The following is a 16,504-nucleotide window of genomic DNA, read 5'->3' as shown; positions in this document are numbered from 1 at the left end:
TGACATGCAAAAACATCATTCTAATCTCTTGCGTCCTTCAAAGTTTATGAACTTGAGAGGCGCATGGCTTTGATCAGCCATGTGACATCTGCTTTGTATTTTCAAAAGATCTGTCGTTCAGAAATTACTAAAGATGGTGTGGGCGAAGCTGGTAGGCATGAAGGACAGAGACGTAGCGGCAAGAAAAGAGGCGAGAAAAGTGACATTATATAAAAGAAAGGGGCGTAAATTCATATGTAACGGGACAAAATGATGAACTGCGGTAGGCCTTGTAAATGTTAAAGGAATGGAATTGATCTCACACGAAGAGGATTGTACACCTTCAGTAAGAAAACACTGCGCCAACGACTTTGATATTCTGTAGGGTCGACAATCGGATCTTTCAACTTCACGTTCGCAGCCTAGTGTCTGAGACTTCACCTAATACTTTATTTGATAGTTGATATTGTATTTCATTGGTTCTTGTTTTTCCGCCAAAAGAGAACACCGTTATATCGTGGTTATACAATAACTCACCCATAATACAGTCTCGGCTTCAATCCAACACTATAAAAGATTCTCTTTTCTCATTTCATCAGATCTGAGGATGCCGTTATTTTTTTTTTTTTGAAAAGCTTGCCAGATAAATGCATTCCCATGCACGCCAATGAATATTGAAGATCATCTTTGAATTCGCCTTTATCTTATGGAATGATTACATGCCTTTGAAATTTATATAAAAAGCAAAACAAAACAAACCTGCTGAATTCGGTAAGTGTTCTGTTATGACGATGATCAAACCAAAGTTTGAGATACACAAGTATATCATTTCCATCTAAAGTGATTTTGTCCTCTCGGACACTCCGGATGACTTGCATATGCGGTTTGTGACCTTCTTTAGGGCCATATTTTATCCCACAATGGTGATGTTAAAGATCACTCTCATCAAATCATGATAATTGCATTGCTACACTTATTCTATATTTTGAAAAAAAGAAATATTTTTATAACATTCAATCTGTAGCGTCATCCTGACATTGCAATATGAAGCTGAGATAATAGAATGTATTATACGAAGTGAGATGACTGACGAAAATAATCATAGCGTTCATGGAAATAACAGGAAACTGCCGGCATGTGATCGGTGGCCGTACTGTGAAAAAAGATGGTTTTGGAGTTTGCGCACGCTGCTGCTTACTGTATGTCATAAGTGCATATGGAAATGGACGAATTTTTTCCCAATAGAAACACATTTAACCTCTGATGCTAACATTTTGGAAAATATTCTAAAGATATGATTTATCATTGGGATCAGTAATTTGAAAAAAAAATTCGAGTTATCACATTTAGTGCATATGTGGAGGTCAGTTGTATCTCAAATCAGCATACCATGTAAAAATTTTACAATAAAGCCTGAAATATAAGGAGATACATGTATCACTATTGTTTTCAGTTAACCATAATTATGTAGACGGTATATTCAACAATATGTTTCAATGACTATAGGCACTAAAGCTGGGTTTTTGTTTCATCTGCAAATGGTAATAATGCCTTTAACAAGTTATACGTACAGAACAAAGTGTATAGATAAAGACGGAAGTCTTCAAGCGACCGTAAAAATGAATTGTGATTAGGAGTGTATTTAACCCCTGCTCGTCATGGAATTAGATTCTTCAAAATGTAGTTTTTGATGACGTTTGCTCCATTTCCTTTCCTGCGTTTCCCGAGGATTAAATGTATTCCATCTAATACATCTCAGCTGACCGCAGACAATAAGAAAATAATCATTGCGTGTCATGCTGAACACTCGCAGACTTGGGCCGAAGGAGCAAATGTCCTTCGTGCGTATCTTATCGAGTAATGCCTATACATGTTCCTAAATACCTTAACGAGTCTAACAAGCACAGACTAACTCATAAAGCCCAGTGAAGTGCGCCATACATCATCGTGATGGCAAAGTGATTTACATAACCGAATTGTTCGAAGTGCTGAGCTATACACACGACGTTCACACTGGCCTTTATCGCCCGACCCGTCGCTATCACTCAAGCCTAGCCCGAGTGTACTTCTGACAGACAGATAGATGACAGATGACTTACTCTTGACACTTCGTCCCGTCAGGTCGCGTTAGTTGGCCTATCAGTCGGTCAGCTGGCCCGCTAGGAAACTGAGAAGAGGAACGACACCCTCCCACCCCCTCTTCCTCCTCCGCTCCTTCGCCTTGGTGGATGCGGGTCAAGTTTAGAGCTCCACTGGTTCTTGACCAGCTTGCAGTACCGATTATCATGATCGATGTTAAACAGTAGGCATTCTGTCTTGTGGTTAACAATAAATAATACATCATAGCAGTTACGTGCTTTTGATCATTCAATTGCTTCCTTCATATCCACGAAATATACAGCCATGGAGCCGACGGACCGACCTCAAACACGAGCTAAAATTTGCAATAATTTGACCCCATTTTTAGACCAACGACATAACTACTCACCTTTCGTTGGATGTGGCCGAGAGCCGATAACAAAGGGTTTAATAATTATTATATATGCTATATATGCTATTATATATTAGCATCCGTTGAAAAGGAAGTGGTGAAGACACAATATTTCTCTATACTCTTGTTTTTCCTCTCTATATATAGTATGTTTTCTCCATATATATATATATATATATATATATAGTCATCTTACTTTGTGTCGTTGTCATCTCGCAAACTAAAATCACTTAATGAATCCTTCTTGTATATCTGACACGCATACAATGAGAGATGCTAGACTCTCTTTCAGGAACAGCCCGGAATGGACTATATTACACATTATATCCTGGATTTAGTTAGACGTGCTCACATTAGTTTCAAGTTTTGTGTGACAGATATAAAACTGCCATAAACGAAACACGTAGGGATTCTGGAAGTTTCATTGATATTACACTGTGTTTTAATTCAACATTTATAGGTACATAAAAGTATGTGGTATATAAGACGATCAAAACAGAGCGGCAATGATAGAAGATGCATGAAAAAGATTCAGCAGTTTATTCAGACGATAAGGGAAGGAAGAGTGGGAGATGAAAATGAGAAAAGGGAAAAGACGGGAGAAAGGAGGATGAGGAGGATTGAAGTATAGGGATGAAAATCGAGTTGGAGGAAAACCAGGTTTCGCGTGTCCTGCGGGCAAACCCGACATAGCTGAGCATTAAGAGAAACACATACGACCTGGCGATGGCGGTTTATAGTGATTCTTGACGCGACCTCTGACCTCCAGCTGAGCGAGGAAAAATATCACCATGGCAACCACGAAGCGCATGATGTTTATGACTTCTCTAAATCATCCACCCCGAGAGTGTACCTCTTCCACTGTGACACAATTATGTTTCTCACATGTCGAAAGCTGTCACTATGTTACTCCAGGTCATTGGCGGGGGTCGTGGAAAGTGAAAAGTCGGAAAGCAAGATGGGGAGAGGGAGAAGATATAACGGGATGGGGTGGGGAGAAACAAGGGGAGGGGGAAATGGGGACGAACAACGTGGGTGAGGCCTACCAGCATTTATATCGCCATCATTCTTTTAGACAAATTGATATGTAGGCCTATTACTGTATTTGAATATAATTACATTTATTTATTCATTCATTCATTTTTCTATCTACTTATCTATGTATGTATACTTATATTTGTTTATTTATTAGTTTATTTATTTATTTATTTGTTTATTTATTTATTTATGTATGTATTTATTTATTTATTTATTTATTTATCTATCTATCTACCTATCTGTCTATCTATTTACCGGTATCTATTTAGGAAGAACACGAAAGTTACTTGAAACAATGTAGCCGACTAACTGAGGAAAGAAGAATTGTCCTTGGTTCGGTTATCACCATAACTCTCCGACATTTCAATATATTATATCGAAATTGTCGGAGATGGGTAATTTCCCTCGTCAGTGCAAATTTAAAAAAAAGAATTCCGGATGATGTCCATTTCGTTACGTACTGCAGCAGCAGTCGGTGTATGCCGAATCCCCGTTAAAGGGGCAATCCAGTCCAAATATAAGGCAGTCTGATAGGAAAGAGTAAAATATTACGAGTTCAACGGTAAAATTTTGATCGAAATCGGGTGAAAATAAGGAAGTTATGACATTTTAAAGTTTCACTAATTTTTCAGGAAACAGTTCTTAAACGGTCAATATGAATATGCAAATGGAAAAGTGAGCATGTCTCCCCCTCACAACTTGCCATATAGTTTGTGCGTAAAATTATGAAATTTCCAGTTTTTCATTCAAACGCAATTATGCCCGAGGCTCAAATCACGGTATATCTAACTGATCACTATTCTGAAGTTAGTTCAACCAGGAATAACATCATGTTTCAGACTTTAATGACAAAATCATTGAATTTTTGTCATTTTTTAATGTACACGATCAATGGAAAATTGTGAGGTTATGACATGGTTAGCTCACTCATTTGCATATTCATATCCACTGTACAAGAAATGTTTTGCAGAAATTAGAAAAAGTTAAAATTGTCATAACTTCCTTATTTTCATCTGATTTCAGTCAAATTTTACCGTTGAACTAGTAGGATTTTACCATTAATATTTTTTATCAGACGAACTTAGATTTGGACTGGGTTTCCCCTTTGATTGCAATGAAGTGTCTTTAAAGGTATTGTTTACCATTGGGAGCAGTGATTTAACAAAATGTTCGAGTTATTACTTTGGATGTATATGTATAGAACAGTTGTATCAAAATCCTATGCCATATAAACATTTCGCAATAAAGCCTAAAATATAAGGAGATGTCACTTTTTTCAGTAACCTAGGGAGGTGGTCTCTTTCCACATCCCTGGTAAACTATAACGCTTTATTCTGTATTAGAAACAATTTCATTCTGCAATATTGTTCACATTTTGTATATTTAACAATATTTAACTTTGATTAGAGCAATTACAATTCTTACATCGGTTGTTTCTATCCTTAACTCACATTTAGAACTATTTTGAAGCACTAAAGTTGGGTTTAATGGTAGATAATGCCTTTAAAGTTGGACTTACAACAATAATCTACACAAGGAAACCATGTGGCCATGTGTATTGTGGCCACATCCCTAGCAGCTTTTTGCTTCACGCTGACATTTCGTTCCCTCTCATTTTGCTCGAGGTTTAGTGTGCAATCAGGACAAATTGAATACCAAAGTGTGATGTCACAGCTATTCATCGTCATAGAGACTGCTTCTCAACAACCTCATCTGAACAGAGTGTTTGTATACAGTGGTATATGCGCGCACCTGGTTCCAACCGAAGCTGTAACAAAAGACTGTGACGTCATCACTTCGGTGCTCTTGTATTCTACAATGTATTGACTTTTGTCTCGTATTCGAATGACAGAAAGGATGAAAACTTTTCAGCTGGTATCTTTTTTTTTTCTTCTACCAAACATGACAGACTCCAAGATGATAATGATTGTGGTAATGATGACAAAGAGGAGGTGCTGCATGTAATGATAAAGATGTGTTTAATAGCAATGACAATAATGCGAGTATTAATAGAAATGATAATGGTAATAATGATGATAATCAATATCAATGATGCAAAGTCATTATCCAGGGGAGATACGATTTCAGATGCCATTATGACATGACCTTCTTCTCAATTTGTGTATTTATCGTGTCTGGACAAGGCAGTTCGCAGTTTCATAAAGATCCTCTTCGAGTAAGTGGATAATATCTTTCTTTACAACGACAGCTTTAAAAGGATGGTAAAGTTTTGGTTGAGACTTGGCTTCAGGGGGTGTTTCATCAATTTAGTCAACCCTGACAAGTTATCAGTCTCTGACAATTTCAGAAAAATCCTTGGTTTTGATTGGCTGAGATGCTCTGGTCACTGACTGTTACTATATGGTGATTGTCAGAGACTGACAACTTGTCAGCGCTTACAATTTTCATGAAACGGTACCCTGTTTCTAACTCGTTATGAAATGTGAAATAGCATGTTATTTCCAGAGAAATCTAATATTTATTTGATGAAAATGGGTTGTGAAATGGCTGAGATATCCAAAACGAAGCGATCCTAATAAAATTTATTATAATTATTAAAATTATTATTAATTTACTATCATCTTCTATTTCTCTCTAAAAAAATCGAGTGAAAATACTTATTCTTGAAGGAGTGAATACAAAAAAAGGTGAATTTAGAGTGAAATTGGTGTGAATTTTGAGTGAAAATGACAATTTTTTTCACTTTTTTTTGTATTCACTCCTTCAAGAGTGAATATTTTCACTCGATTTTTTTTTTAGAGAGTAGGATTGATTTATTTTACTTTGTTTTCTCGACCATTTCAAAACAGTCTTCATCAAATGAACTTTGTATTCTTTGTAGAATGCTATGGTCGCTGATATTTCATAAGTGGTTTCTCATATTATGTTGCAAAAAGTTAAAAGCTTAATCCTCATCTCCACCAATACTGTGTTTCAACAATCGCTAACTGCGAAGAAGTTCCTGCGGTATTTACGCTAAGCTTTTGATTTGAGTCAACGACTATCATATTCGTTAATCATCTTTTCTGTTTAATCATCACTATTATACAGTTTGATTTTAAGCCAATGAAAGAGAAAGAAATTTCACACCGGAAGTGTCTGCATGGAAGTCATGGTAGAAATGGTCTCACATCAGGGGCTAAGAAACCCCACCTTGGGAAGTTTCACAGACTTCTAGAACGTGGGTGGATGTGCGGACACTTGCGATAGGGTGTTTTCCGGTAATGATCAGTGGGCAGTTAACATTCATGACTTATGAGCAACAGCCTAGAAATAATACCCAATACAGACACGTGTTAAAATGAAAAGAAATATCATAGAAAATTGACTTCCATCAAGGATGGGTGCGGTTCCACGACTTAAAGAACTCATGCACAACGGACTAAATACCTGTAGACTTGTGTAAATTTATGACATACCCTAATCATCAGTTATGCTGACAAATGAACATCTTATTACCTGCCTAATAGTTTATAATACTATTTTCTATTATTTTTCTGCAGAATGCTTGGATACGGCCACGCCCACACCACACACACACCCACACATCCAAACAAAGATTCTGTCGACGACGTCATAATATATTTGTCAATCACTGACTGAACCGTTAAATCATTATGAATAATAAAATACATCGAAAAAGAATGCACACTCCATTAGATTGAGCGTGACTTGCAAGTTTCTATATTTCATGGAGACATGACAGTTGTTTATCATATCAGTAGTTTAGCAGTGATTAGCAAATAGTCTCATCGAGAGGTTCCATTTTTGTGTGGCCGTATCAACTATAATCTAAAGATAATTTGTAGAAAAAATATTCCCAAAATATTTAGCACGTTCGTATTTTGATATTCATTTTGGTACAAATGTGATAGCTGTTTTTTAATTTAACACAAGTCAACATGCATTTACATTACATGGATCCTTTAATGCATTGTGAATCTACGTCGAACTCCTTTAGATCTATAACGGGACAGCGTTTCTAACCTCCAGTGGCCCGTGGGGGAAAGTTTGCAGACGAATTCACCCTCATCAACCACAACTACTCGGAGTTCCTGACAGGCTGGCATTCTTACTTTATGAATGTTATTATATCCTGATTTACTCAAGACTTTAAGTATTTATTTACAACATACATACTGACGGGGCTCAAGAATGCATGATCCATTCTTTGTACAGGTGTAAGACTTACACAAGCGGTTGAGGTGTATTTTCCGCCATGTTTGAGTAACCTTCGTTCTTCAGCAACAAACGAGCTTTCGGGTGAACGGTTGCGTCGAATCCTCTTTAAAGGGGAGATCCAGACGATTTTCATAATTTTGCATTACATTACAGTACATAAACTACAGCTCCATGTATATATTTGTGAAATTAATTGTGTTCAAATACTCTGAAAAACCCGAAACAACTTACACTTAACAAGGATGATAACATAGGACGCTCACGTTATTTCATAAATGTACAATTTAATTCCATTACAACTGAGCTTGTTTAACAAGTTCACCTGTGCAGACTCTAGCGCTCTATGCATGCTGTGTCCTTTTGTTCTGATTCTTGAAGCTGCTATGTCATCATCCTTGTTCATTGCGATTTGTTATAAATTTTGAGAACATTGTTATTCCTTATTCCTAAAGGCTATAAATTCTGAAACTCAGTACCCAGTACATTGGATGACGAATTATAGTTGTTCAAATATTAAAGTCTGAAAATCATCCGGAGGTCTCCTTTAAAGTCAGCAAATGCAGGTGTCCAATGAGCGGGAAAAAGCCGCATGTGTATTTACCACGTCATGCGACAATAGATGACGCACGAGGCTTTTAAGAGAGCACATTCGCAAATTCCTGGCGACATTAAATCGCAATCAATAGAGAACGTCACGAGAAATTAAAAAACAAAACAAAACAAACAAACACCTCTTATGGCAACAACATAAACGAGAACAAGTTAAGGAATCTGTGTCTGGTTTTACTTCTTTACCTTCTTCTGAGTCGAACAAAAACAAAATGCATCAGGAGCCTAGGCGTATGCAATTTAACACATTGTTTGCTGAACGATTGGTCAGATATACAATACAATACAATTTAACGTTTCATACGCTCTTCTCATGAGGCTCAGAGCGCTTACAAAATTACAGAAATAAAAAAGATTTTATAAACGGAACATAGAATAGTACGTAAAAAAGATATTTCAATATTAATTAAAGAGAGAAAATACAATTTTACCGCAGACACTTTTAATATCTAAAAAAAAAAATACTTCAATGTAGAATAATGAGTGTACTGAAGATTGAATAAAATTATGTTGATGATGATGATGATGACAATATCAATATGTAGAATTCTCTTCCAGAAGATGTGATCTCGGCGTGTTCTGTGAATGCCTTTAAGAGTATAATAAGCTGGACGAGCATTGGAAGAATTGTGTATTTGACTACGAGTAACTGCATGTCCTTCATTGGGTCCTAGGTCAGGAGCAGTTTTCACCACTCCCTGCCATATGCATGTCCCATAGACTTTTGAAATATCACTTGAAGTTACATATTTGAATGTGATTAGCCCAGGCTATTTAGGATCAAGAGCAGCCGAGGATACACTCCGGGGGGGGGGGGGGGGGGGGCATTTGATGAAGCGTTTTGTGAGATATTTCGTCTGACAAACTGTTAAAAGCCATAGAAATCATTGCATCTGATTGGCTGACAACAAATTTTGTCCGACAAGTTGTCGGACAAAATGCTTCATGAAATGCCCCCTGATCGATGAACAACAGACTCTGACCTACACCATAGTTCCGGAAAAGTAAAGTAAAGTATGAAAGTAAAGTAAATGAAATAAAGTACAGTAAAGTAAAGTAAAGTAAAGGAACGATAACAATTATGACATTATAATGATTATAATAACGATGATATGGCCTTATTTACCCAGGGCACCATTTCATGAAAGTTGTCAGCCCTGACAAGTTGTCAGTCTCTCACAATTTCAGCAAATCCTTGGTTTTGATTGGCTGAGAAGCTCTGTTCGTTACTACGGTGATTGTCAAAGACTAACAACTTGTCAGGGTTGACAACTTTCATGAAATGGTGCCCAGGGGGTGTTTCATCAACGTTTGTCAACGCTGACAATTTCAGCAAAATCCTTGGTTTTGATTGGATGAGATGCTCTGTTCACTGATTGTTACTATGGTGATTGTCAGCGATGACAACTTTTAGCGCTGACAAACGTTGATGAAACACCCCCAGGTCATCATCTTCATTGTCAGCACTGCTCTCTCAGAGTTCCCTGCCACATGGCAATGTCAGATACCCCTCTTTAACTCTCTCTGTGCCAGGGACTTTAGACAGTGTGTTCAACTCCATGGGATTTTCAATGCCAATCGGCACTCGAGCATACGAGGGGTTAAACACCCTGGCAAGGACGAAAGGAATGGGTAAAATATCTGGCCCAAGGGTGTGTTATGTCTCATTCAAACTCGGAGTATTATCCTTACTAGTCCTGTGTTATTTTCTTTTGTTCGATATGACACAGTGATGTCGTTTATAGATAGAAAATTGTTCTGGATCTATTCGGCTAATTTTGATTCATAACAACCTCATAAGATCCATTACCCATCTACAGCCTCGGGGCGTGACGTTACAGGACTGAACTGAGCTTAATGTTATTTGTAAATCCTTTCGTGAAAGAAATCTGTTATTTTGGGATCATCACCATTCCAGAGCAAAATGTGTATCCTTCATGATGGTTATAATACTGCCCTGGTAATCACAAAATGACTCGGTGTTGATCTGGGTAGCTCCGAATGAAGACCCCGAAGTGTACTGGGCTTTCGGATTCAGCTCGAGGGGCCAGCTAGAGATGTAAACATATTATTTCGGTGTTATTTTGCGTTTCTATTCTACTAACACAGTACAGGACATCTTCACACTCGTTCTGAAAGCCATGCGGAATGCTGTCCCTTTTGTCGCCCATATACGATTTCGCTCAAAGCAAAGAGAAACCACAGCAACACACCTTGCGCTCCCCTCTGAGGTAAAAGAGGCGGTGATTAGCCGCACAAACAGTTATGAAAAGAAACATCTAAAGCAATACTTAACTCTTCGTTTGTCAAAGGTGGAGGATCTTGACGGTAGAGTAAGGGTGATGGCGTCAATCAAAGGCGGCGATTATCATTGGGAACGATATGATAAACAGCAGCGAAGGAAGATCGCCGCGCGATTTTAAAGGCATTATTTACCTTTTGCAGATGAAACAAAAACCCATCTTTATGCAGTAGTACTTTGAAATAGTTCTAGAAAGTGAGTTAGGGTAGAAACAACTAATGAAAAAATATAAATCAGTTTAATCAATACTATTGTTGAATATAGGCCCTAAACAATGTGAACAATAGTTATGATAAAACTGTTTCTGAATAAAATTAATCGTCTACAGTTATTGTTTATTGAGAAAATGGTGACATTTCCTTATATTTTAGGATTTACTGCGATTTTTTTATGGTAATATGTTTTGTGATACAGCTGACCTACACTATGCATTCAATGTGAAATCAAGAACATTTTTTAAAATCACTACTCCCAATGGTAAACATAAGAGAGGTTGACATACTCCTGTTTTCTGTTCTGAGAATATCTCCAAAATGTAATTAGTGAGTCCAGGCACCCCCACTGCCATCAGCAATAGAATACCGAAGCACTAGTTGTATGACAGCTATGGAAATTTGCAAGCGTAAAAGCCGTTCTGACGTTTCAATATAACTTTGTCCTGATATGTCTGTTTACTTTACTTTAGAACTCCATCGTGATGCCTGAAATACAACCTGCTGGAAAGAACACAGAGTGAGAAACACAGTGTGAACACAATGTGACCACATTGTGAACACAGTGTGAAATATCTTCACACTGTTAAATTCGACAGTTTTAACAGTGTGAATCATCAATTCACAGTGTGACACAGAACATTACCATGTGAGCACTCTGTGAAAACCAAACCACAGTGTGAAATCATCTTCACACTGTTAAATTCGAGCGTTTTCACATTGTCGACTATGTGACCACACTGTGACCACACTGTGGGACACTGTGTTCTTTCCAGGGGGGTAACTACTTAACATTCCTTTCCTGACCCGGCATACGAATTATCAAATGTTATTTTCTTCAGTAAATTACAGAAAACATCCATATTTTTCATTCTAGGGTGTGAAAAAAAAATCAAATGAAATGTTTCAATCATGGCGCAGAGACTAGTGACTTGCGTTGCTCTTTTGACATACACACCTTTGAAACTTCATAGCGAACACACTGGTGAGATTTCGCCCAAATCATCCTCGATTGTAAGCTCAAATTTTAAATCTTGTTTTTGAAAGCAAAAATTGAAAGAAAACTGCATTGCAACATTTGACAGATTTGATTAATCCGATTGTTGTTTTTTGAGTTTATTTATATCTTTATTTTGTCAATCCAGATACAATAACAAACAAATACAAAACATGCAAATAAATGAAATACGTACGAAATACAAAAATATTCTATGATTGATAATTGAATCGAAATGACACTCATAGAAGCATGGACGACTGTATGTGCAAAGTATGTCCTATTTGTGTGATTGTTAAGTTATATGTTTGAGGATGGAGTTTTTAAAAATCCTTTGAATCATTGGTATAAAAAAAGATGTGAACAAAGACATGTACTTCTTAATTTGACACCCATGATGGCTGCAGAGAGAAAAAAAGGCTAATACAAAAACAAAGTAAAAAGACCTACAGGTCCGTCTCATGACAAAAGCCCCCCCCCCCCATCTGCTTCTTCAACGTTTCTGACGTCCATGTCGCCTTTTCTATGGTTAACGATATCGATTTACTATATATTTCCTTATTGTCGAGTTCTGCCTCTTGTATACTTCTTCTATTTGATCTTCATAGCATTTGCAAAGTTCCATTTCGATCGATGGAGTTAAAAGAGCAAGTCTCTTTATGTCACTTATCTCCCTTTGCCCCTTCTCTCTATGTCTCTTTCTCTTTCTCTCTTTTTGTTTTGTTCTATCGCTCTCCATAATTTCTACTATCTTTTTTTCCTTCCCATTCTCTGCCTCTGAATATGCGCGGGCGCCGAGGGATGTGTCTGACTTGTAAACATCGATTGTCTTTCACTAAGTCGACAGACTTGTTTTTCTGTCGTAAGTGGGGGCCATCAAAAAATCTTTGGTCATATTTTTTCTACCAGCCTACACACATACACACACACACACACCCTCTCACACAAACGTACACGCACACGCACACTCGAGCTCGTATTTTGTTTTCTGCCCACTTGCAGTTTTATGACCTCCTTTGTTATATTTGGATTACCACTTTGAACGAGGACAATTGGCTATCGGCAAACAGGATAAAAAATCCTCTTTCGTTTGAGTCTCATCATTCTCTTGTGTCATCAGCTGATCATATCGTCTTTCACATTTTAAACGTTAGAAATGGCTTTGTGTCAAAAGAAAGTGACAGCCGAACGGCGTTACATTATACATTCCGCGTCTTTTCATCTGAGGACAAACGAACGTATTTGTTAAGGATGCACAGTCATTCTTAGCTCAACAATGGCAGTGGTGTTTCGCATGGTAAACGCATAGTTATAAATCGCTGTACTCTGGGAGCGAACAAGCAGGCATTATATACAGGGTGTTTATCAGCACAAGTGATTTAAGAGTCATTTGCCCTCTGCTAACATCGTAGATTTCTTTTCATTAGGAAATTCCATTTACTGAGGTCAAAGGCATTTTGGAAACCCAATCGTTCTTATCGAAAGAAACGTTTAGCAGGTCGGTCGAAATCCTGAAGGTTTTATATCCATGTATGCCATCTTCAAACTTATCACTCCATAGACGGAATTTCTGTCCCAAAGCTAAGTTACACAATATGTTGATATCAATGTTCCAGAAATAAACTTTTGTGAAGGACAGCATTTCGATAAACAAAAATAGAATGAAAGCCTGATTCTGGGCCCAGCCGGTGATAACATCGTGTTAGTTTTGATAATCATAGAGCCAACCCACATAATCTGGGGGCACTGTGGCATAGTGGATAAAACTCCCGACTCCCAGTCGGTAGGGCCCGAGTTCGATTCCCGCCCAATGCTTACGTCCTTGGACAAGATGTTATTATACCTACCATGTCCCTCTTGACCCAGGTGTATAAATGGGAACCTGGCAACACATGAAGGGGTACCCTGGATGAAGAAGACCTTATTATACGATATAAGACACTGCATTGAGTGTACACGTCATACTGACATTCAAAGGCCGCTTCAGACATTCCATTCATGCTGAAGGGAAGAGCAATAAGTTTCGTTCAATTATTTTTGCGTATTAGAGTTAAGTTGTCGCTAAATTTGGAATTTTAACAGGCCTGGGAGCAAATTGAATCACTATCTCTGATTTCAATATCGACATTGAGCTTTTGCCTTTATCTATTTGAACCGAAGTGCCCTCGGTCATTGTTGTTTTGACCATTTTCTACGCGTTTCACTTATTCCAGGAGAAGCAACTTTTCGATTTGATCTGTCATTCTTTCGACAGAGTGCCAAAACTATTCACACTGTTTTGTTCGACATTATAGAGAACAACAACTCCTAAGAGGTTTGGTTACGTAAACAAGAAGGAATGAGCGTTCACCGTCGCAATTTAACTTGTTTTTCCGGACGTCGTCTCTGGCAAGTTTGTCGGCTTCATTAAATTTACCTTTATGGTGACAGTTTCTTTTCTTCTTTTTCTCTTTTTCCCCGCAGAATGCGAATTCTACCAATTGAGTTACGAGCATGTCAACGAGTAAATATTTTGCCGGTATTCGGCGGGGCAATCCAGACCTTGAATGACTGGGAGAAGAAAAAGAAAAGGACAGAAAATAAATTGCGTTCACGCAGCGTCGTGCGGTACCAAACTTCTAGCGTGACAGCAAAAGTCGTAGCCATGGTAACAGGTCTCCACGCCTTTGCAAACGAGGCAAGAAGAAATTTCACGAATCAAAACACAAGTCATCATGTTTGTTGCTCATGGCTTGCTCACATAGTGTGTCACCTGCACGTCCGGCCGGCAAATCTGGTAGAGATGTTGACGACCGTTCTTTGTAGTTGTCGATGGAGTCATCCGCTCACATCTTAGCAGATGATGACACGACGATTGCCAGCTCTACGAATAGATCCACGTGGTCGCATTTCGAACTGACGCCTCCGTCCCATTGCTGCAATGCTGGGCAGCGTGAAAAGACGATTATACGTCATAATCACTACATGTACGTTACTGTCTGATGTACAAGTAATATGAAGTGAAGTACTGTGTTTTTGTCGAGCTGGTTTTGACTATACGTGTACGTTGGAAAATATCCACCTGTAAGCTCAGCTTTATAGCTTTCAAGTTCGTTTTCCCAAGACAATTTGATATAAACCTGATATTATGGCGTAGACACGTTGACTTCTTTCCTTTCCTACCGACAGTTTTCCCCCGTCCGTACTATTGTATCATCACAACTTTCTCAACCATTCTCATTTTTCATCAACAAGTTTGTAAATGCTACAGACACACCATTACATGTCTAAGACAAAGCATACAAAAAGGATTAAATCGAGCAAAACGGTGATTGTTTAAAAACTTTTGGACAATAAATGATAAAATGTTAGGCGCATCCTCATAAAGAGATGGCCACCACGATAACGTCAGCGTCAGTACATTATTAGGACAACTCAAAATTAGTTGTAAGTCAGAAAGGCTTAAAGCCACTTCGGATTTACTATTGGGAGCAGTGATAAGAAAAATGTTCGAGTTATCATATTTGATGAATACGTAGTTCAGTCGCATGTATCACAATATATAAACAAATCGCAATGAAACCACAAATACAAGCAGATATCAATAATTTGCTCAATACACCAAAACTATATAGATGGTATATTCTAGAAAGGATTTCAATAAAACTACTGTTCACATTTTGTGTATTCAACAATTACTGAACATCAGTTATACTGATTAACATTTTGAATTGGGTGTTTCTCTACCTAGCTTACATTTTAGAACTATTTTGAAGCACTAAAGCTATTTTTTCCATCTGCAAATAGTAAAAAGTTACTTTAAGGCCTAGCTTTAAGGAGAACGTCCGCGTTTGTACTCGAGTTGATTTACAACAGGTTTAAGTGACATCTGAGGGAAGTTTGCTTTTCATTTCATTTCATTTCATTTCATTTCATTCATTCATTCATTCATTCATTCATTCATTCATTCATTCATTCATTTTTTTCATTTCCAACAAAGACATAATAATAACAAAATAAAGGATACATTTACAAAAAAAAAAATTGTAAGTATACGGAAATGTTTGAAATGAGGAGGAATGCTGAAAAGCACTGCTTGTAGGGTGCGTTCCCCCACAATCATCAGTCAATGTCACAACAATTAGATTAGAATAGACAACTCTTGGTTCTCCCTTTGTCTCGTAAACACATCTTCACTTGTAGTTTTTTTGTCAAGAAATTTTCCAAACTGTCGTTTGCTTCGGAAGCATTCCTCAGAGTTGCGATTATACATGATTAATCATAATGCATATGCATTGCATGTTTGCAGCAGATTAAGTTTTTTTTTTCCCTCCGGTATAGCATTGACCGAGGCAGGTAGCAGGTAGCCATTTCCACACCTGAGGGAAGAACCGCATTTTGGATAAAACAGCCTGCCTAAGATTGTGCGCATTAGGCAGGACTCAAATTACGAATCTTCTTTTATTATTTCAAGATCCGGAGGTTTGTCCACTCTTAACCAACGATGACACTGACAATGCGGATTACTGGAGAGTTGTGGTCACTGGATTGCCGAGTTACAATGTCAACCATTATCTGCACATGGAACTGGTGATAGTTTCAGCGCCAAAACAGATATGTTACCCGGATGCAATTTCCTGAATGTGCATGCCACAGTCTGCTGAGCATCTGAACAGCGTAGGATGGAAGACCGCAGAAGGACCGATAACGTCGGA

This window comes from Diadema antillarum, unplaced genomic scaffold (assembly GCF_040938485.1).
Source record: "Diadema antillarum isolate AM-2024a unplaced genomic scaffold, OU_Dant_1.0 seq00000481_RagTag, whole genome shotgun sequence".
NCBI lineage: Eukaryota > Metazoa > Echinodermata > Echinoidea > Diadematoida > Diadematidae > Diadema > Diadema antillarum.
Note: the sequence above shows the minus strand (reverse complement) of the source record.